This window comes from Bicyclus anynana, chromosome 13 (assembly GCF_947172395.1).
Source record: "Bicyclus anynana chromosome 13, ilBicAnyn1.1, whole genome shotgun sequence".
Classification (NCBI taxonomy): domain Eukaryota; kingdom Metazoa; phylum Arthropoda; class Insecta; order Lepidoptera; family Nymphalidae; genus Bicyclus; species Bicyclus anynana.
In genome coordinates, this window is record NC_069095.1 from 16,651,935 (window position 1) to 16,676,681 (window position 24,747).

The 24,747-nt window shown below is 38.2% G+C and overlaps 1 protein-coding gene across 5 annotated transcripts in view; it reads left to right on the forward strand.

Annotated features, from left to right (window-relative positions):
* LOC112058072 (myosin-8) overlaps nucleotides 1–24,747 on the forward strand; it is a 188,925-nt gene that overhangs the window by 127,154 nt on the left and 37,024 nt on the right. The gene's annotated exons all lie outside the window — the stretch shown is intronic.

Below are 24,747 nucleotides of genomic sequence, written 5' to 3' on the forward strand. Positions count from 1 at the left end.
AATATTTTATTTAAGGTTGTCTGGAGGAGATCGCTTTTAGCGATAAGACCGCCTTTGCGCATCTTACTTATCTATTCTTTTTTTTTTTCTTCTCTTTTTTGTATCTTATTTGTGTACAATAAAGTATTAAAATAAATAAATAATAAATAAATAAAGGATATTATGGAGATAAGAATAGCCCTTTACAGTATGTTAATTACTTAAATAGTTTCGGAGATAATACAAAATTTCTAAAAGACGCAGAAATTCCGCTATATGACGCCCGGCGCTTTCATTTACGTAGTTCCCGTTCCCGTGTGAATATGGGGATCAAACATAGCCTATGACACTCACAAATAACGTAGCTTTCTATTGGTTCCAAATCGGTCCAGTAGATCCAGAGATTACCTCCTACAACCACACGAACTTTACCTCTTTATATTATTAGCATAGAAGTCTCTATTTCTCTTGGTCATACCACCATTCTCGAAGGACTGGACCGATTTTGCTAAGGGTAGGAGTAAGATAGAGAAGTTACAGGGTAGGGTAGGGTACGGGTAGGGAAGCGTAGGGGTAGTGTAGGGGTAGGGTAGGTTTAGGGCCGGGTTTAGGGTAGTGGTAGGGTAGGGGTAGAGGTACGGGTAGGATAGGGAAGTGGTAGGGTAGGAGTAGGATAGGCGTGAGATAGGGATACGGGTGGGATAGGGTACGGGGAGGGTAGGGGTAGGATGGGGGTAGGGGTATAATGGGGGTAGGGTGTAGGTAAGGTAGGGGTAGGGTAGGGGTAGGTTTGGGGTAGGGTAGGTGTAGGGTGGGGGTAGGGGTAGGGTAGGGTAGGGGTAGGGTAGATGTAGGGGTTGGGTAGGGTAGGGTTGGGGTAGTGGTAGGGTAGGGGTAGTAGTAAAGTTGACATCGAAAATTACGCGGACGAAGTCGCGGGCGTCCGCTAGTATAGTATATATCTATACTAATATTATAAAGCTGAAGAGTTTGTTTGTTTGATTAAACGCACTAATCTCTGGAACTACCGGTCCGATTTGACAAATTCTTTCAGTGTTAATAGCCCATTTATCGAGGAAGGCTATAGGCTATACATTATCCACATATTCTTACAGGAATGGGAACCACGCGGGTGAAACCGCGCGGCGTCAGCTAATCTCATAATAAACTTGACACAGACAAAGCTCTGAGTAACTTACGCCACCGGAAGTTGGCGCATACTCAGGTGCGAGGTATCATACTCGTGAGCCGCATACCTGCGTCTGCAAGGATTCCTCGCGAGAGATCAGATTTCACCTGCAGCTTATCTCTCTCGACGTTTCCCACGAAATTTCTCTACATCTCACCGTCATTTTGTTATTAAACTTTGGTTATTTTAACTTGCGGTTGAGAAAAGTAACGGAATGATTGTTTGCATGTGGTTTTGCACGTAGTAAATGATTTTAGCTAGGAGACTAAAGGGGCCAAGGCGAATGTTTCCCAAATCTAGGAAGTTTTCAATAAAGGATAAATCCCAAAACTGACCAATTTGTATGACAAACATCATCATCATCATTATCAACCCATATTCGGCTCACTGTTGAGCTCGAGTCTCAGAATTAGAGGCCAACAGTCCACCACGCTGGCCCAGTGCGAATTGGCAGACTTCACACACGCAGAGAATTAAGACAATTCTCAGGTATGCAATAAAACGAAACGATGTTTTTCCTTCACCGTTTGAGACACGGTGCTTCGAACCGGATTCGAACCCACACCCCTCGGAATCGGAGGCAGAGGTTATATTCACTGGGCTGTTACTGCTCTACAAAATACATACTATAAATTATATACTTATGAAATTTGGCACAGATTTTTATTTTTTTGGTTAATTTTAAATGCGAAAGGTTTTAGATAAAACACTTAAGTTTTGCGCTGTAATGATGCGAATAATTTAATTTGACAGTGTGGAAGACACGGTCGTAAAACGACAAAAGTAGGTTTTCTTTTGACCTTTCATCTCGACAGTGTCTCCGGTCTGCTAAACGATGTATACTCGTACGAACATGAAAGTAACATGCATTTTGTTTGTGGGTTACTAGTTACCACCCTACCGGCAAAGACGTACCGCCAAGCAATTCAGCGTTCCGATACGATGTCGTGTAGAAACCGAAAGGGGTGTGGATTTTCATCCTCCTCCTAACAAGTTAGCCCGCTTCTATCTTAGATTTCATCATCACTTGCCAACAGGTGAGATTGTAATCAAGGGCTAACTTGTAAAGAATAAAATAAAAGAAAGCACTGGGAGTTTAGTCTAGAAATTTCGAAATCAAAATATTTTTATTAAAAAATACAAGGGCACATTCATTTTAATCATTGGAACCACGCAGCGAAGAGCACTTATGCTGCGCATAAGCGGAATTTACTTCTTATATCCGTGATTGGAACAATAGGAACGTTAATTTTCAATCGTCAGGTCATAGTTAACTCTCCAATAAGCGAATCTTCCTCATCAGTTCATTGAGACACAGAGCTTGACCCAGAGCTTTCTGTAAAGACTTCCAAACACAAACAATGGTGTTTTGATAGATCCGTTTGATTTGATCATCAGTCCACCTATGAGTATTCAAATTATAAGGGTTAACTGACAAAACTTTCCACTTTGGGAAGTTAACCTTGTAGTTACATATGTATTATGTGGTTTAACTTCCATCAGCTCTTAGAACAATGTGCCACTTTAGATTTAGACTCGTCAAGATATATTGTTAACTTTCGTCCTTCTAAGGATTTTCTCATATCTCATTCTGTTGCTGCTCAACTGCTTGCTTGCTCCATCGCTCTGATTAACCCTGAACCTTCTTACGACATCCAAAAGATTTAATATAATAGAAGGTGAAATGCGATTGAGATAAATGGAACAAAACATTATACAACAGTGAACAATTTCGCAAATTGCATTAAAATCTGTGAATTGCGGTGAAAGTGGGCACGAGAGGTTACTCGATAGCGATGAGATGCGACCCAAAACTATTTCCTTAGTTACCTCGTTTTTCAAAATAAGTAATGGACATGACGGTAAATTTTGTAATGGCTTTGGTATTACTGTGAAAGTTTGCTATTAATCTGTTTACGACTTCACTATTGTCATAAAACTGTAGGCACCTAACTGTAAATCCATCGTATTAGACGCTGAAATTATATATAAAATCATGATTTTTATTATGTCTTCTAGGGGTTAAACTAATTTAGATATGGTTTTTTCTACACACAACTTTGAAAAAACACGAAGGCTTTGTCTACAAAAATATAGTCCAAAGATGGTGAAATAGTGATGGCTCTGTATTGTTCTCGACATCGCAATTTTGTCAAAATTCAGCATAATTAGATAAGTCGTTTAACTGTGGAGAAGTAACAAACATACAGACTTACTATCGTTATCAAAACATATACGGCTCACTTTGAGTCTCCTCTCAGAATGAGAGGGGTTAGGTGATACTTAATTTCTTAAAATGCACACAACTGAAAAGTTGGAGGTGCATGCCCCGGACCCTCCGGAATCGGAGGCAGAGGTCATATCCACTAGGCTATCACGGCTCTCGACTTACTATCGCATTTATAATATTCGTATAAATTTAGAATTGTCTAGAAACAGGGTCACGAATCTGCATTTGACCGGTGCCCAGTACTTAAGTACTGGCCCACAAAACTGTCGCCTTCTGCATTGTTCTTATAAATTACATTTAAAATGCCAGTGAATGGCCCAATCTTATAGGGTCAGAGGTCCTTGAATTGTATGCGGATTAGAACTAGGGTTGCCAAAGTTTTTTCAAAGAGCTGATATACATATAATGAGATTTTCAGCAAAAATAGTACATTTACATTCTATGACATTCATTTTTGACGGCCTCCGTGGCGCAGTGGTATGCGCGGTGGATTTAATGACGGAGGTCCTGGGTTCGATCTCCGGTTGGGCCGATTGAGGTTTTCTTAATTGGTCCAGGTCTAGCTGGTGGGAGGCTTCGGCCGTGGCTAGTTACCACCCTACCGACAAAGACGTACCGCCAAGCGATTAAGCGTTCCGGTACGATGTCGTGTAGAAACCGAAAGGAGTGTGGATTTTCATTCGCCTCCTAACAAGTTATCCCGCTTCCATCTTAGATTACATCATCACTTACCATCAGGTGAGATTCTAGTCAAGGGTTAATTTGTAAAGAATAAAAAAAAATGTATGTATCTATATGTATGATACGCCGTAGCGCCAAAACTACTGAACCAATTTTGATGAAAGAGGTGTCAAAGGATTCGTAATAATACAATTAGAGACATAGGCACTTACGTTTTGGGGCAGCAGGGTTGAGAATGCAAACGCGACTGATTATTTAATATTTATTTTAAATAAAATATTACAATAAAAACTTATAATAACTAGAAAACTCTAATTTCGGCGATCGAAATGTAGAGAGCCTAATCCTAACTAGATGTCCCACTCGATCGGAGATTGATCAAAGAGCGCCTTCCATCGCGTATCCTCCTCTTTTATATTGATACTCATTTGCGTAATTAACTACGTAAATCGCTACGTGAATCCATCGCAACGAAGTATGTAGGGCGCTGAACAAGCACATTCTGCCGTCCAAGGTTAGATGAGAGCAGGGCACTGGAACATGCAACCGTTGCAACCTACTGGACTACAGCGGTCGTAACACCTCCCTCCGCAGAACGGCGACTATTGCAGGACCTGTCCGAGATGGTCGCTGGCAGTGACCTGTGATCGATTTTTACTCGGCTAGGGTCGTTATTGCTGGATGCCGTGTGGATATCGTGTGGTACTTCAAAGTTCAAACGAGCTGATTTTTCTATCCATTTTCTTCATAATTATGATCGTGTGATATTACACCAGTTCTGCTGGTCATCCAGACAATTGGTCAAGATTGGGTTAATATTACATTGTCCAAGGTGTCAGCTTCGGATAGCTGTTGGATTGCGACTCGACGAACAGGAAATCTGAAGGTACAGTGCTTCGACATCTAGCGACGGGGTTACTGTTGTCAATTAGCAGGTCGACTGAAATCTTGAGGCTTGTTCTGGATCTGTAGGCTGGATCTTGAATGATACACATGCTGAATTTATCTTCGGACATTCTGTCTCTATGTACCTAGAACCTTTGCTAGAGAGTGCTACAGAAGGTAAGGTTGGAATCAAGGTTTTATGGTTTCTATTAGGAACATGGGATATGTTAAAGAAGTCGTTGGTTTTTGAAATGGGATGCTAGAACTTTAATACTACTACCTACTATCTGCTTATCTATAAAAAAAAATACCTATTTTAATTATTTCACTAAAAGACCTAAATTCTATGCCAAGTAATTTATGCATAGAACATTAAATCTTTATTTCCTAATAATATAAGATAACATAAAATGTTATATTGGATGGTGCTCGGTGCACGAATAAATCGTAGATATTTTTGCAATTCCTTAGCTCTTAAGTGAAAATCAGGTGTTATATTAATTTCTTTTCAAAATAGCGTTACTACCTATTATTAAAATGAATACGTTATTATTAATTTCGATTGATTCATGACTTTCGTGGGTATTGAGTATTTGAGAGCACTGCGACATAAAACTGCTTACTTAGACTGACCTGGTTAACTATAAATATAATTGACGTTAGTTATTACGCAAGATATTAAAATCTTGACCATTATTATTTTAATGCGTTATTATTGTAATCTAGATTATGAGAAAAACTTTACCTTCGATAAGAGCTCTAATTACTACTTATGGATTTTAGTATGATGAGAATACATGAATTGATATATTAATTTTAAGTAAGATTCCAAAGAGATAACGTTTTAATAGGACATAATTTTCGCTATTCGTAATTTGAAGGAAACTAATCCTGGTCCATTGTCAAATGAGTCAATCGTTACATCTTGTTCTTCGGTCGCTTGTAGTATTGTCAGCTATAGTATTTTCTTGTGGGAAGATAGGTTTCTTAGGAACTTTCTTAAGGCGAGATTTGGCTATTGAGCGCCATTTTTTCTTGGTATATATGTGAATTGGAAGATTTACAGGTAAATTATCCTGTATATAACGCGGTGTTAACTTTTGTTGGGATGTCATAGGGGTTTGTTCAAAGTCTTGCTGATCAGAGTTATAATCCTTTTCGGGATCCTTAACCTCAGTTTGATTTACAGTCAGTTGGGTCTGGTCATCTAAAAATGTCTCATTATTAAGTTCAATACGGGACAAAGCATTTACATTAGTCTTCGATTTGCCTTGCTTGTAGACGATAGTAAAGTTATACTCACTCAACTTGAGCCTCCAATGGATTAGTCTAGAGTCAGGCTCTTTAAGGCTCATGACCCATTGCAGAGGTCTGTGATCCGTCACGATTTTAAACTTTCTTCCAAATAAGTATGGACGGAAGTATTTAGTAGCCCAAACGATAGCTAATAATTCTTTTTCGATCGTACTATAATTAATCTCGTTCGAGTTTAATGTCCTAGACGCGTAGGCTATTGGTTTATCGTTACCTACAGGTCCTTGGGAAAGGATAGCGCTTATTGCGAAGTTGGATGCGTCCGTTGTTAGTATGAAGTCTTTGTTAAAGTCGGGATATTGTAAGATAGGGTCGTTACTCAGTAGTACTTTACATTTCTCAAAACAGTCAATGTAGTTAGGGTCATTATAGGTAATTTTGAACCCTTTTTTTAAGCATTGTGTCATGGGTTTTGTTATACGTGCAAAGTCTGGAATAAACTTTCTATAATATCCGACTAAACCAAGAAAACGTTTGATCTCGGTAGCAGTTTTAGGAATGGGGAAACTCTGGATAACTGTAATTTTGTCGGGATTAGGTTTGATACCATCTCTACCTATAACATGACCTAAGTAAGTGGTCTCTAACTTAAGAAATTCCGACTTATCCATTTGAATCTTGAAGTTAGATTCCCTAAGTCTTTTGAAGACTTTCTCTAAATTCACCATGTGTTCCTGTAAGGAGACACTGAAAATTATTATGTTATCTAAATATACTAGGCATATGACGTTTTGGAGGTTTTTAAGGACGTTGTCCATTACACGTTGGAAAGTGGAACGCGAATTCTTAAGACCTTTTGGCATTCGCAAAAACTCAAAGCTCTTATGTTCTACGTTGAAACTAGACTTGTAAATATCAGCAGGGTCCAGTTCAACTTGATAAAATCCACTGGCAAGATTTAACGTAGTGAAATAATGACATTTACCGAGCTTATCTAGAACATCATTAATATTAGGGATGGGGTATTTTTCATCTACTGTCTTTTCGTTAACTTTTCTAAAGTCAACGACCATACGCCATTTTACTTTACCGGACGCGTCAGTTCTTTTTGGGACTACCCATATTGGGGAGCTCCAAGCTGATTGTGAGGGACGAATTATTCCTTGAGCAAGCATTTTCGAAATTTGTTCCTGCACTTCCTGACGATGGATGGAAGGGTATCTACAGGTCTTAGTATAGACAGGTAATTCATCTGTGGTGCGAATTCTATGTTTCACTGTATTAGTGAAAGTTGAAGGTTCACCGTCGAGATAAAATACGTCAGAGTACTGCGCACAGAGATACTTTAAGTTTGCTCGTTCTTCTGGATTAAGGTGGTCAGTACGAAGACGCGAGAGTACTTCAGATGCTCGATCTGTAGGTTTTTGAGTACCCGTGCACTGCAAGTTAAAAAGTTTCGCACTAACTGGTCTATCCATAGAGAATACGACATCATGTCTACTGGGGTTAGTGACCTCTATAATACCGTGGTTATTCTTAATTTTAGTAATACAGTCCCGAATAGTGCATTTGGATATTATCTGTTCAGTTACTAGTGCGTCACCGTCATGGAAATTAATAGGGACTCGAATTAATCTGGATGTATTAGCCGGTATAATATCTTCATAGAGATTACAATTTCGCGAGTTATACATACGCAAAGAGTTGGTAGAGTTACGTGTTACTAAAACTTTATTTTTTAAGTCTATACTCGATTCTAACTTTTCTAACAGATCTAAACCAATCAACCCGTCGAAATAATTGTGAAATTTATATATAAATAGAGTAATGTTACAATTTTCATTAAATTCAGAAAAACATGGTAAAGTAATAGAGTAATAGTTTCGAGTTGTCGCGTGGATATTAGTGACCTCAAAAGGTTGATAATTACATGGAATGTGCGAGTAAAATCTTTCTACTGCTTCGGGGTTAATAAATGATTGAGTAGCGCCTGTGTCGACTAATAATTTTAAGGGCGGATCTTCTATCTGTAAAAATGGAAGTTGTCTTTGCGTCTGTAAGTTAATTTCTATTTTTGCTTGTCGGGTTTCCGGGCATATCTGAAAATCCTGGTTTCCAGAAGGGAACTCTTCTTTATACTCTTCTATATAGGCGGGATCATAATCATATGTGGGTTCGTATATAGGATCTAGGTATGCTTGGTAGTAATAGTCATAGTTATAGTCAAAGTAACTGTAACAGTCATAGGGGTCCACTTCATTAACGTTCATTTCCCGTCGAGCTTTAAGATAATTCGATGGGGGTGGATTTCCGTGCTTAGTCCAATCATGTCCTGTCATGAGTCTAGACAATGGTTCAGGGGTGAAATGACTTACGCCACTCATTGGCATAGGGCCGTGGGTAGAAGGCATGTAACTATGTCTTGGTTGGCACACTCGGAACGCGTTGCTTTGAGGTTTCCAAACTGGAATTGGCCTCGGTGGCTGAAAGGTAGGCTGTAAATGATCTGGCATATCGTTGAATGGAGGAAAGAAACTGTAAGGTCGTGGTGGTGGCAACTGCTCCGTCTGTTCTTGGAGTTGGTCGTTTCGTTGTTGAAGATATAAGGTATTAGTTTCTTCGTGAACGTATTCTAATGCCTTTTCTATGGTATCCGGTCGCATGCACCTAATACGTGAACCTAAGGGCTCTTTAAGACCACGGACAAACGCTTTAAGTGTTAATTTTTTATAAAGAGTACGTTTAGCTTCAATAGTAGTAGCTAAAGTTTCATGCAGCGTTATATACGTCATAATGGTGCTAAATAGACCTTGACACTTTTCGTAAAATTCTTGAGGAGTTAAATTTCTTTGAGTTAACAGAGCTAAATCGTTGTATAAAGCGGTCTCATCTCTTTGGTCTGCAAAAGTATTGATTAAGGCTTTTCTTATACCCTGCCAGGTTTCTGGGATGCCATTTGAATTAATTGTACAGGCGGCATTTCCGCTAATTTTATTTAAAATACCGTTTATTAAAGCTAAGTTACTTAGCTCAAATCCTGCCTCTGCTTTTATAAATTGGGTAACTAATTGGTCACTTAAATGTATAAAACGCGTGAGTACATTTGGGTTGCCATCAAATTCTGGCAACAGGCGTAAGGCCTTGTAAATTTGATCGACTAAATTTTCACTCATTTTTCTACTGGAAAAAAAAATATTCTAAAGCTAACTGTCTCATTAAAGAAAGTAAAGTATATTACTTCCTAAAATATTTCCTTAAATCCTATTCGCACCGATTTGCGATATTCTATTAATAATGGAGGTCCGTGATTTTCATGATTGAAAACACACACACAAGGAAAGGAAAAAAAAAATACCTTTAGGAAAAAGGAAACTATAGATAGGATAGGAGAGCAACTCTAGTAAGATCTAGGTACTCACCAATACATTTGCAGTTCTCCGGTGTGTCGATCTTCGGATACTCTTCCCGCTGCTCCCGTAGGTTCGGTATAGCCGTTGTCTACTGGACTCGTAGTTCGTTACGACTATTCTACTAGACTGCGCCACTTACGTTTTGGGGCAGCAGGGTTGAGAATGCAAACGCGACTGATTATTTAATATTTATTTTAAATAAAATATTACAATAAAAACTTATAATAACTAGAAAACTCTAATTTCGGCGATCGAAATGTAGAGAGCCTAATCCTAACTAGATGTCCCACTCGATCGGAGATTGATCAAAGAGCGCCTTCCATCGCGTATCCTCCTCTTTTATATTGATACTCATTTGCGTAATTAACTACGTAAATCGCTACGTGAATCCATCGCAACGAAGTATGTAGGGCGCTGAACAAGCACATTCTGCCGTCCAAGGTTAGATGAGAGCAGGGCACTGGAACATGCAACCGTTGCAACCTACTGGACTACAGCGGTCGTAACAAGGCTATATAAGTTTTATAAATAAATATAAGACGGAATTTAAAGTTTATAATATTCTAACTTCGATAAAAATTAAACCGAGATAATCACCATGTGTTTGATATAAAAATAATGATAATGAAAATTGGTATGTGTACTGACAGAAAAATTAAAAAAATAATGCAATTGAAGTATTTTTTAAAAACCTCTAAAAGGGTTTAAAAGTGGTTCTTGTTAATGAATCTATTGATCTATTGATTTAACATAAAACACGCAAAAATAAAAATAAGAAGGGTGTGAAACAGGGTAAATAACACATTTATAAAAAATTGCTGTGTTTATTACCAGAAACATATTAAAAAATAATTTGGTTCGATAACTTTCAAAATTCTCTCTAAACGGTTTTAAGTTATATTTTTGTAAAAGGGTATATATATGTCCCTGAATATATGTGTAAATGCATATAAAAATTATGGGGTTAAATAAGAAAGCGGATTTTACGCGAACGAAGTCGCGGGAGTCCGCTAGTTTTATGGTAACATAATATGTATGTATCATATAAGTATGAATTTAATTTACACATAAATGTATTGTCCGTGGAGATTGATATTGTTGAATTTAGTTACGTCCTGTGTTTTAGTATGTACAATCTATTCTGTGGTTTCAGACTTAAATTCAAAATTCATTTATTTCAAGAAACCTCAGTTTGATGAGGGGGTCATCTCCTCCCGAGAGTGTCGGGTGAGGGGGTACGGGCCTCGAGGCTTTGCCTCCTTGCCCGAGTAAGACGCAAGGGAACTTGCTCCCCCGGTGATTTCTTCCAGCCCCTTTCGGGGCTGAGGCATCTTGGCCTATGAGTTGAATTTTTTTATTTATTATTGTCCTTCAGCGTGGCGATGTCTTGTCTGGTGCTTGCGTCATTTATATCGTCGTCTCCGCTGCCTCCGGTGCCTACGTCTTCTGAGATGGCCATTTGTAGAAGCTCACGAGGTAGAGGACGCCCATTTGGTGGTCTTTAGCAGTGCGGTGCTATACCATGTAGATGAATGTGCGGTCCGTTATCCGCTCGCGCGAACATTCGGCGCGCTAGACCTCGGACGAACTCAGTTTAAAGTTACCAGAGGTCGGTTTACCCTGGCGTTGATAGATGGCGCTACAAGTAAATGACATCGCAGTAACGCTTTGTTTCTTTGAAACACTTTAAGCTCGACTCAACCGAATTATTCACGTCATAATAATTGTAAAGTCTGCTATTTTTGGATATCATTCTACTTCGAAAGAAGAAATGAATGATCGTAGAATTTATAATTGTAACTTGTCTAACTTAATATACACATAAATCGCTTATCTATGGGTATTTATTATTATACGATAATGTGATGTGTGGCATAATGGTAGCAATAAAGATATTTTCTTTCTTTCTTCTTTCTTTTTTTATCTATAAATATATAGTTAAGCAATAACTATAGGTATAGTTGCCTGTGCCTGACTAAAAAACAAATTTCATTCCATGTTTTGATCAGTAAAAAAAAACATACATACAGCCGAACGTAGAACCTCCTCCTTTTTGGAAGTCGGTTAATAAGAGGAACTAATTTCTTCTACTAGAAGACTGCTAAAAAAGTACCTATCTGTGGCACTCATCAGGTGTTTTATTTATCTGGTGAGGCTATACATAAAAAATATCATTGATGTACGAAATACGTATTATTGCATTACTATTTTTATTTTGGTTCTAATTATTGTTATATTAAGTTAAACGTAGTGTCTTTATGTATTCTGTGTAGTTTTAATTGTAAAATTAGATTTCTCTTTTTAATTTTTAATTATTTTTAAGTTCATAGTAGATTTAATTACATTTTCAACGGCGATGGGTGCGCAGAAAAACTTTAACAAGTTTATGTCTGCACCTTTTAATTTTTATCATTGTAATAATTTCATATAATTAAATAAAAAAAAATATTGCATGAGTAGTGACCCTAATCTGAATCTGAATATACATTGATGTCGCCGTCTCAAATTTTCATGCTTTTTTGACCTCAATCACCTCGTGATTAGATCGCTAGTGGCGTGAAGGTTTATGAACTGATGGTAATCTATGACGTTAATCAACTTACAGTCTTACACAGGACATGAATTTCGTAACATAATGACTCAGTATCGATTCATAAGTAAATTATGGGCGACTTTAGTTAGTTGAATGATAGACATAAGGAGCTACTAAGATGTTTATCTTTGTACCTACGTACATTAACCTCTATTCAATAATTTGATTTACTAGCTGATGCCCACTGTCCGAATTAAATACTTTTTTTCACAAATCCGCGGTTGGTTGGCCAAATTTTGATCTTGTGATCTCTCTCCGAGGCATGACGTTAAAATACCACAAAATTTCCAACTCTATGCTGAGAATTGTACAGAAAAAAATTAAGAAAAAAGAAAAGCTCAGTATTTCATAGGTCAACCCAGGTCTCGAACCTAAGAACACATAAGCCAATAACCAACCAGGCAGTTTAAAAAGCATCATCATCAACAGCCCATTTTCGACTCACTGTTGAGCACGAGCCTTCTCTCAGAATGAGAGCGGTTAGGTCAATGGTCCACCACGCTGGCCCAATGTGGATTGGCAGACTTCACACTCGTACAGAATTAAGAAAATTCTTAGGTATGAAGGTTTCCTCACGATATTTTCCTTCACCGTTTGAGACACGTGATATTTAATCACTTAAAATAATCTTCTGAAAAAATAGAATATTTTTAAAAAGCATGAGTCACAGATAATGACGTCTAGTTTAACATGCATTGACAAGCAATGCCACATGAGAACAAGGCATGAGAAAGTTCGATAGGAACTGACCTACGATTTACGAGACTCGTCATACTGATAGGGTCACCATTTTAGTGTGGAGATAAAGTGGGACACATAAATTAATTTACGCTTTTCTAAATACACGTTTTCACAGTGACGAATTTTGTGTTTAGTAGCTCTCTCTTCAATGTTTTAAGTTAAACCGTAAAGACGGAATTATATTTGTCTGACGTGTTTTGTCGTGACGCAGAACAGAATCGGTATCATATATTTTGTATGGCAACGTTTACAAGTGTGTTGTGATAAGTCGTGATGGCTTCTGGAGCATCGCATACAAAATGTATGATACCGATTCTGTTCTGATACGTCACAACACGACACGTCAGACAAATGTAAATCCGCCTATACACTTGTGTTGTGACATGTCGTGATGCCATCACGACATGTCAGATTAATGTGCTGTGTTGTGACCCAGCGTCGCTTGTTCATTTAATTAAATCGTAAAATAATTGACTCATAGAATAACATTCCAAACCTTCGACTTCTTCAAGATTTCCGGCTGACGGCTGTATTGATTCAAAACATTGTCCTGATGCGTCAGATCACGACATATTAATGTATACACTTGCCATCACGTCATGACATGACACGTGGCGTCACGGCAGACAAAATATAAATCCGCTTTATGCTCAGACCAATTATAGAAGGACCTGTATCACACTCATAGTCACGAACAAAATTGTCTGTCATTTTCTGAGGAAAACGAGCTTAGATTTTGTATATATCTTATACTCAAGATTTTGCCAGTTTTTTTACACAATTAAATTACACAAAAAGGTATTTTACGGAGTTATTTAACCGACAAACACGATTACAACTACCTAACATCGATTCTACAGAGACAGTTTTTATAATCGCATTAGATCTTTGATCATATACTTTGACAGAAAAGTAACGTCTAGCGAGGCAGGTCCTTTATAAAAATAGGTCTGAGGCTTTATGGCGTAAATTCACTTTTAAGTAGTAGAACAGCTTTTTGTCTGTGACCGTCATATTTTTAATGACCCCTGTGGCGCACTGACCTCTGTGTTTGTTGTCGGCTTTTTACAGCTTTCGAAACCAGTGATAAAGTCTACACTGACAGATTTGACTCTTCAAAAGAGCTTGTATAAAAGCCTACTTACTTCAAAATAAATGTATTTGATTTTGAATGTGCATTTTATTGGATCCCTTGCATCATGAAAGTGTTTCTCTGTTTGTAGGAGGTGCTTTTCCTACTACCTTTCTCTGTTTGTAAGTAATGTTTTTTTCAATTACCATCACAGGAGGTAACTGCTTTGGTCCGTCCGTTCCATCAATTAGGTACTTATTAAACTATAAAGTTTGCCTTATTGGTCCCGTGGTAAGCTGATTTGGCTACAAACAATAAGGTCCAGGGTTCGAATCAGGTCCCGGGTCAGGCCTACAATAAAAATATATTATTAAGTGGCAATGTGTGGGGCAATAGTTCGAAGAGCCGATGGACGTAGGGGTCCCAAGGTGCTAGAATGGCGACCCCGCACTCGAAAGCGCAGTGTTTGTCCCCCCACCAGGTGGACTGACGACATCAAGCGAGTCGCAGGGATTCGGTGGATGCAGAAGGCTTTGGAAGTCCCTACAAAAGGCCTATGTCCTGAAACGGACGTCCATCAGATGATAAAATAAAACTTTCGCATTGATAATCTTAGTCATCATCATCATCATCATCATCATATCAGTCGATGGACGTCCACTGCAGGACATAGCCTTTTGTAGGGACTTCCAAACATCACGATACTGAGCCGCGATTACTCGCGTCGATGTCGCTTCTGCCCGGCCTGAGGCATTTCGTAATCTAGCATGTGGGAATGGATATACCGCCATTCGTCGGTATTCGTCGATAATCTTAGTAAGGATCATAAAAAAAAAACAACGTATTCGTGTCATGAAGTCATAAGCAACAAGTCGTAATAAGTTTTTACTATGTGATCAGAAACGGATAGTCACACTACAGGCGTTTGCGTGCGGGGCCGAGCGAATATTAAATCACGAGCACATCACGTAGCGGCTACATTGCAGATAATTGCGTATCATTTGATAGAGATGCTGTGAAAGTGGTGTGATAGATATGATAGCTTCACTATGAATAAGATGATAGCTTTAAGTCATCATTATCAACCCATATTCGGCTCACTGCTGAGCTCAAGTCTCCTCTCAGAATGATAGAGGTTAGGCCAATAGTCCACCACGCTGGCCTAATGTGGATCGGCAGACTTCACACGGTTTCTTCACGATGTTTTTCCTTCACCGTTTGAGCAATGCACACAACTGAAAAGTTGGAGGTGCAAGGCCCGGACCGGATTTTTTTTTCTTTACAAGTTAGCCCTTGACTACAGTCTCACCTGATGGTAAGTGATGATGCAGTCTAAGATGGAAGCGGGCTAACTTGTTAGGAGGAGGATGAAAATCCACACCCCTTTCGGTTTCTACACGGCATCGTACCGGAATGCTAAATCGCTTGGCGGTACGTCTTTGCCGGTAGGGTGGTAACTAGCCACAGCCGAAGCCTCCCACCAGCCAGACCTGGACAAATGAAGAACATCTCAATCTGCCCAGCCGGAGACCGAACCCAGGACCTCCGTCTTGTAAATCCACCGCGCATACCACTGCGCCTCGGAGGCCGTCAAATTTGAACCCACACCCTCCGGAATCGGAGGCAGAGGTCATATACACTGGGCTATCACGGCTCTTTTGCGGCACGGTGTTTTATCCACAGAATATTCATTTCCTTTTCCATATACGACTTAAATGGGGTCGAAAAATTATGTCAACCTCTTCCATTCTCTCCTATTATTCATCAACTCCTTTTACACTCATATTCTCTTTCACACACTCCTCCATCTCCTCTTTTGGGTCGTCCACTTGCAATTTGAATATTTAAATATTTTGAGAATTATATATAGATGAAGTAAATTCCTATAATTTTATTTAGCAATCGTAAGTTACTTTATAGTATATTAGTATAGTATACTTGAAAGCATGTCTGGAAGCAAACTTCTTCTCTACAGATCAATCATAATTGGCTATTGAATGGGTGGTCTCGCGTGTCACTCAAAATAAAACATCAATCAGAGGCCAAACAACACAATAGAATCCACTTTCACGCCATCTCTATGTAGAATCATACGTTATAATGAGCCTATTGCTTTAATACACAATTATTATAATCCACACTAATAGATATTGATGAGAAAGTCTGCTTTTTTAAGATGTTAATGCGAAAATGTTACGTTTTTAATAAGCTAAACTTTTTTCTAACTTTCCAAATAAATATAAGATTTGCAAAATGATGAGCATAAACAATGTGGTCACTTATTATGAGATATGGCTATAGTTCTTTTAATGCCTTTTTGTGTAACTGTATTTTTTTATAACTAACACCTTTGTGTGTCTAACATAACGAAACGTCAAAACTCACCAGTAGTTTTCGATTAACATGCTTTTTGCTCTAGTTCCTACTTCATCTTTTATCATAGAACTGCCATCGCAGTAAACTGCATCCATATGTAGTTGATGTCCCTTGGACTCCTACGAAGCGTTTCAGTTTGCCTTTGCCTTTGAAAATGCCTTTCCAGCTTCCGTTTTCCCTACCATCTACAATATGGGTATCAAGGCGAGAGTGAATAGGCGCATTCTAGGCAAGCGCGTTCCACCATAGGCCTCAGCCATAATGGCTAAAACCATATCACCATAGACTATCTAACACAAGGATATATCAGTGTCATCATCATCATCATATCAGCCGATGGACGTCCACTGCAGGACATAGGCCTTTTGTTGGGACAAACATCACGATCCTGAGCCGCCTGCATCCAGCGAATCCATGCGACTCGCTTGATGTCGTCAGTCCATCTGGTCGACCAACAAGCTCCATACACCCTGGCCTATTAGGAGAGAGGCCTGGGTCTGTATGAGACTACATATGCGATATTTTTAAGCACGAGCGAAACTGAGGGGCACAGATAATAAATAAATAGTTTGTTATAACGAGATACTCTAGCTGCTTACCGTAATTATTTTACTCATTCGTCGCATTCACTAATGGCCGTAAGTAAATCACAACGGGGGCTGTAAATAATGATATTTCACTCGCGGCGTAATATTTCAAACAGGTATCGTAATAGCATAAAACCCTGAACACATAAACTATCTGTACATATCGATACTCGTAAATAGAGACTTACAAGGTACAAAGCACCTCGCTATAAACTAAACCCACCTACGACTAGTTGTTGGTAAATATTTTTGTAGAATCAGAAGAAAAACGGAATTTCACCATGTACTTACCTAATTAAAAAATATCATAATCATAGTATTCTTGCCATTATTCCACGTGGGCATAATTTGTATAGTTATTAGGATAAGTTGGCATAAGTTCCTTGTATTTTTTCTCAATAAAAAATAAGGTTATAAAATTAAAAAAAAACACCACTACTATATTCTTTATGTACTACTTACAGACGCCCTGTTATAATTAGGTTACTCGCTGATAATATAGCTTTCCATTGGTGAAAGAGTTTATAAAATCGGTCAGTAGCTTCGGAGCCTATTCGTAATAAACAAACAAGTTAACAAAATCACAACAAATAGAAAATCTTGTAACTAAATGTACGATAATAATGTACAAAAATACTCTTCGAGATCAAGCATTAGTAGGATATTGTTTTAATTAACTCAAATAAGAAGAAGCCCCAATAGCTCAATGGTTAAGGTGCCGGACTTATCACAGAGATGTCCTGTTTCGATCCCCGCTCGCTAGACTAATGTCGAACACACTCGTAAATACAGTCTTTTTCGACTAGTTGAAGGAGAATGGAAATATTGGTCATATTTAAAAGATTTCACAAACATTTTTTGAATAAAAAAAAAAAAAGAAAAACGAGTGTGCTTACGACCATATGTTTGAAACTTATTTAGCTCTCCCTCTATGACCGTTCGCGTCATCCAATTACACCTATCGTAACAAATACCAGCTTACTCCCCAAATCAAACGTGCCTAAAGAAATTTTACATCAAAAACATTGCCAAAAGTTTCTATAAACAATAATTTCAAATAGCGTGCTGTTAGTTTGTTACCCCTGCAAGCTAGGCCTTAACCATGCCCAAGTAACGCTAACGGCTTCCTATTAGCAGAGCTTGGGAACTGGGCCGAGTGAACGTGGCACAGACAGGATAAGGAATGGTGGCGTTTGAATACTTCAGATTGTATTGTACTGTATTATTGTTGTCGTGCTTATAACTTATCTGTAGGTGTTATGATTCTATCTTATTGGGTATCGGAATTGCTATTTCATTTCTAATGGTGTTGTTTTGTGAAATAACTAATTCAAACTAAGGACTTTACCTGAGTCGCGAGCAGGGGCGTAGTACCGCCGTATCAGCTATATTAATGTACGGAACCCCGGATTACAGGGGCTAAGTGTGAAAGCAAAAATTAAAATTAGTATTAATATTAATTTAATCCATATTCTCACTTAGGCAATTTCCCGGAGATTTCCGGGAATTGCCGCTTGTCTATTAGGCCCCTCTAACTAATTTTGATACAGGTTCGCTTTCGACGGCCTTCGTAGCACAGTGCGCGGTGGATTTACAAGACGGAGGTCCTAGGTTCGATCCCCGGTTGGGCCGATTCAGGTTTTTTTAATTGGTCCAGGTCTGGCTGGTGATTGTAGTCATAGGTTAAATTGTGTAGAATAAAAAAAACATGGCCTTTCCAAGGCACGCTACGCCATTGGTCGCGAGGATGAAGTGGTAGTATGCAGGTCACATAGTTCGAAGAGCCGATGGATGTTGAGGTCCCAGCGGAAGACCGGAAAGTGTAGGTCGGCTCCTCACTAGGACCGAGGACATCAATTGGGTTGGAGGGAGCCGCTGGGTGCTGGCGACGAGAGGCCGTTGTGTTTGGAAGTCCATGCAGGAGGCCTTAGTCTAGCAGTGGAAGTGCCTCGGCTGATAATAATCGACTTTACCTATATATATATATATAGTTTTGGAATACCCTTCCCAAGTCTGTGTTTCCTGAATATTATAACTTGGGTATCTTCAAAACAAGAGTGAATAGGCACCTTCTAGGCAAGCGTGTCCCATCTTAGACTGTATCTACACTTACCATCAGGTTAGATTATGGTCAAACTCGAGCCTATTTGCATTAAAAAAAAATACTAATAATGGAAAAGATTTGATTGCTTATCGTACTTAAACCTAGTATATCTAACCCAAAGCCGCAGAAACTAACCATTGGCCATCACGGCAGTTGCATTTACGGTCTACGTATCTAATTTTCATCACAAAACAGCTAACAATGCGTTCACAATAAACAGTGAAAGTTTAGGCCAAACATTCCGATCTGATCTGAATGTAATAGGCTCTATCATTGATACAAATAAACAGCTTTGAATACTGATAACCTACGACTAAACAGTTGTTTAGAAACTTCCAATTTAAAGTTTTCTTCGGTATTTATTTATATCAAGAATGAATCTTTATTGACAAATTTGTAAACGAGACAATCGTTTTAAAATAACTTTAAATAGTTTAAAAAACTAAAAAGACGCTTTTAGCATGCACTAAAACTTACAAATATCAGAGTTAAGTCACGTGACTATTTTCGTATTCCTGACGTGTCCAGCGTGGTGGACTATTGGCCTAACCCCTCTCATTCTGAGAGGATACTCGAGCTCAGTAGTGAGTCGAATATGGGTTGATAATAAATGATGATATTAGAGATATTAATGTCAGCTGTCGGCATTTTCTTATACGGTTAAAAATAGTAGATTGTTATACAAGGGGCTAAAACGACCCATTATATACGAGGTATTTTTTGCCCCTAGAGACTGAAATGCTTGTTTAGCCCCGCTGTGGAGTGGTGATATGACAGTGTTTTTGAGCAAGAGTAGTGAAAATACAATTTTATGGCAATTTCTATACAGCCAAGGAATAAGTCACTTTCGTTGGCAAGATGAGAATGTAGACTGTAGACCAATGACAACACCGGCATACAAATCGACCACAATGGGTGATTATGGGCCGATTATTACCCGATTAGGTCCAATCACGACATTTCAGGGTTTTACTGTAACACAAATATGTATTAGTCAATTGTTGTCTCGATAAATTACGCGGTACATGGTTATATTTGCAAGATATATTACGTTTGTTCTATTCACGAGCTTTCAAGATTTCAGCAAATGAAATAATTTAAATTGACTTGGTTTGTTTATAGACGTAAGATTTTTGGAATGCTGATACTAACTAGCATACAACTATATATTTTGAAAGCCTTCGTGGTGCAGTGGTATGCAAGACGGAGGTCCTGGGTTCGATGCCCGGCTGGGCCAATTGAGGTTTTCTTAATTGGTCCAGGTCTGGCTGGTGGGAGGCGTCAGTTTTTTTCCAATTTTTCTGGGAATTGAACCTAAGATTCCTAGATAGATAGATAGATATACTATATTTGCACACCACAAAGACAAATACAAGTGAAATAAAAACATATTAAGAAGGGATCAGCGTACAAAAGGCGGCCTTATCGCTAAGTAGATTTCTTCTAGGCAACCTTCAGTTTTGGAAAACATAAGGACATCAGCAGGTGGTGTAAAACAAAAATAACCATAGTATTAGTAAATCACCATAGTATTAGTATTAGTAATAATTCCTAGCGTTAGTTTTAGGATTTTCTATTTCCTAAATTGGCTCAGATTGCGGTAGGCATCAGAAATTAGAATTGACTATAGTTACCGTCCTAAAAAAGTACTGTATTCGAGTGGTCGTACCTACTGTAAAATGTTTTTTTTTTTCAATAAAAGTTTCAGTTGCAAGCCCGGAGTCAGGAGTTCAAAATGACCAAATTACGTTTGCCGTGTCAACTAGTACCTTAGATTTAATAGTTAACGATAATAGGGCGGAAATGAGTCGATATATTTGTCGTTTCCAGCATCTATATACTTTGCATAATAAACCGTTGCTCTATCGATATCTACGTATCGATACCGATCAGTACCTGCGTGATTAGCGAAAGCCGATAGAAAGGTGGAGGTCATCACGATACGGCGGAACAGACAGACCAGATCTGCCCCACTTACGTATCTCCCGTACTATCTTGTGATTGATTTGACAACGTAAACGGGTACGTTGTCGATATCGATGTTATGCCGTGGGAAGTAATTTGCGCATCACTAATTAAAACTGCTAATGTCGATTGCTTGTTACTCTTTCATGTAAAAATTACTGAATGGATTTGGTTGAAATTTGGAATGTAAATAGATGTAAATATCCTGAATTAACATATATTTTGTACTATACATGTTGTCCCGTAAATAAGACATACTTACAAGGTGATAGCTGATACTAAGGCCTACTAAAATAGCGCAATATATGTTAGCCGAAATTTTACGGTTTTTTAAGTTATATTGATTTTTGTACAACATATTTGAGAAAGAAAATTCCTACCTTCACAGTGCTTCCTTGATGTCAGATATCACCTTGTAAAGTATGTCGTAATATTTACGGGGCACCCTGTATATACGTTTTACTCCAAAAACATCCATGGTTTCCACAAAATTTGTGGAAAACTGAATTTCTAACAAACCTTTCTTTATGATTAATTCATTATTTTTCTTACCTATTAATACATCAACGGCTTAGCACCGCCTCCATACATAAATACCTCATTTGGAAGTCGGTTAAATTATTGTTTTTTTTATATGTTAAGAAGATGAACAATAAGTGATTCACGAAAGCCGAACACTAAATAGGTTAAGAAAGTCGGCGAAGACTAGGCTTCGCGGTTAAATTTATGGGCAACAACAGGTTTTGTTTATGAAATTACCATCTTCTCTACAAATCACCGTTAAATCCTTTCACCGGTTTGTGGTTATTAATAAGGTATTTGTGATTTTGTTAAAACATTGCAATGTTAAACTGACTCGTTGACCCAGTGGTAAATCTATGTGGCTTTCAAAGACAACGTCCTGAGATAGGGGTCTGTAGACTGAAGTATTGGGGTTTTATGCCTTCCCGGAAATTCAGTTGGAAAGTTTTACCTTTTTACATGCTTGGGTAGTATATAGAGCAATCTCAAAGTAGGTACTGTTTCGTAATTGTTACAAACTGGGCATCTTTAAGATGAGTGGTTAGACATCTTTTACGGAAGCGTATTTCTCTTAAGCGACTTCTACACTCTACAACTAAATTATCTCTTATAAATTATATATATAAAATCTAATTATTCTTCTGTACATACGTGTGTTTGACACAGCTCCTAAACGGTTGGATCGATTTGTATGAAATTTTGTGTGTATTTATGACCAATTACCCAATTTGTTACTGGTCCATCAGCAGGTGGCGTCGTGATAAAAGGATGCCATCAAAAACAATACTTGTATTAAACCCAAGTCTCGCAATTCAGTTCTTCTACCGTAAAAAGTTGTGAGATCTATGTAATACCAAGTCGGTTATTTATTCGGTCCCTACATAAATAATCTTCTGTCGTAAGATATTACGTAATTTGCTAACCTACAAGTAACAACATCTTATAGAGACCATATCAATGTTAAGGATCTTTATATAAAATAGATTAACTTAGCCATCGCATCAAAACACAATATATCTCGCAAGTAATACATAATATTATATTCAATAGATATAATTGCTTAGAGCGATTTTTTTTTGCTCGACTTGGCGGGGGCACTGCCGTGCCCCCAGATTTGCCAGTTGAAGTTCAAAAACATTGTATGTCTGTTGAATAAGTTTGATATAAGTGTGTGTGTACACACGATTTTTCTTTCGTCTTTCTTTATATGTGGTCACAAAATAAGTTTGATATAAATACGTGGTAGCGCCTGTAAATAAACTCTGCGCAAAAGCTATATCAACGATCATTGCCAGGTGGTTTAGCACTGTGAAGTCGCAGGTTTTGCGTTGCGCACACGTTTAGAGAATATGGGTGATTGTTATGGGATTGATTGATAGGCTAAAGAAGGTTAATGCGTGCCTCTGTCAGGAATCCAATAATAAACCAAGTAGATGAACTAATTAATGTTTATTAACACACACGAATAATATAACTTTAAGATACATAAAATGCCTTACTTAAGCGGACTGGTTACAATGAATAAAGTAGAACACGAGCGTTGGTAAGGACGAGTTAGGAACGACTGCCTTAACTTAACATCGTAGCGAACGTTCTTACAGAAAATGTTTACATAGCAGTTTGCCTGCTTAGGGTTTACTGCAAACGGTATTTATGATTGAATATAAGGCACGCTACAGAGAAGAAACGATTGTACTACCATATATCATTTTGTCTTAACTAACGTCATTGGTGTAACTACAGGCTGGCATGGCTGGCGAAATGCCACAGACCCATGGCCCGAAGGACAAGGGTGAAAGGGGTTCCAGCGAGGTTAGAAGTAATCTAACATTAATAACTGCTGTTATTGAGTTGAAGAGTTCCATCGTCTGTGTTTCGGCTCCATCATTAGACCGGCTCTAGACCTCTATGGAATTGTAGTGCTTTAAGGTACTTAGTGAAAAAATTAACAAACAAGTTTGTTAATTATATTAGGTGTTTATCCAAAATACTAGTCGTCTATTAGATTTTCGAAATTTCCCCTCGATTTCGCCAGGATGTCAGATCCTGACATGAAGAAAATGGGACCACCCTTCCAAACAAATAATTTTCAGAATTGGTTCACGATTGACGGAAATATCGCTGGCCTTAAAAAAAACATATGTACAAACAGCCGAACATAGAACCTCGTCCTTTTTGGAAGTCGGTTAATAACACTATACTTAAATAATATAAACCTTGACTGAGTTGGTGTTGGGCTCTTCTCGGACCGAGGCGATTTGGAACCCTCGGAACTTTTAAGTTTTCGACTTCAATTACCACCATTAAATTATGACATAACTTGAGTTTTTGAAAGTGCTTGTAAATTAAGCCTTTGAATTTGAACTTACCATGACCATTTTTTGGAGTCCTATCAAATTAATCTATACTAATATTGTAAAGCTGAAGAGTTTGTTTGTTTGTTTGATTGAACGCGCTAATCTCAGGAACTACTGGTCCGATTTGAAAAATTCTTTCAGTGTTAGATGGCCCATTTATCGAGGAAGGCTATAGGCTATATATTGTCCCCGTACTCCTACGGGAACGGAAACCACGCGGGTGAAACCGCGCGGCGGCAACTAGTTGTGTATAAAGCCTCAATAGCTCAATGTTAAAAGGGATTCAAGCAGAGAGATCATGAATTCAAACCCCGCCTGTAGGACTATTATGGTAGTCTGGTACTAGATTACAGTTACATCTGATAGTAAGTGATGATGCAGCTTACGGTGAAACTTAGAAGATGCCTATTCACTTAATGCTTTACTACTTTGTAGTTAATATTATTAACTATGTGTCTTACAAGACTTTCTTGTTGCGATTCAGCGCGTGAAATTGGTTTCCTACTTGGGTATCCCAATTTTAGCAACTTTCTTTATTTTATTTTGAAGTATTAAAAAAAAATCCTCAATAGCTCAACGGTAAGAGCGGTTGGACTCATCACCGAAGGGTGGTGGTTCGATCCCCAGAGCACAGTCTTTCCCGACTAGTTGGAGGGGAACGGTAATATTGGTCATATTATACCTAATAAAAAAAATTATGCATTTTTTTTCTCCATATTAAAGATTTAAGCAGTAGGGATCTATAATACTACCATAATGAAATATAGGATGTTTTTTTGCTTAAAATATGTATTTTTATTGT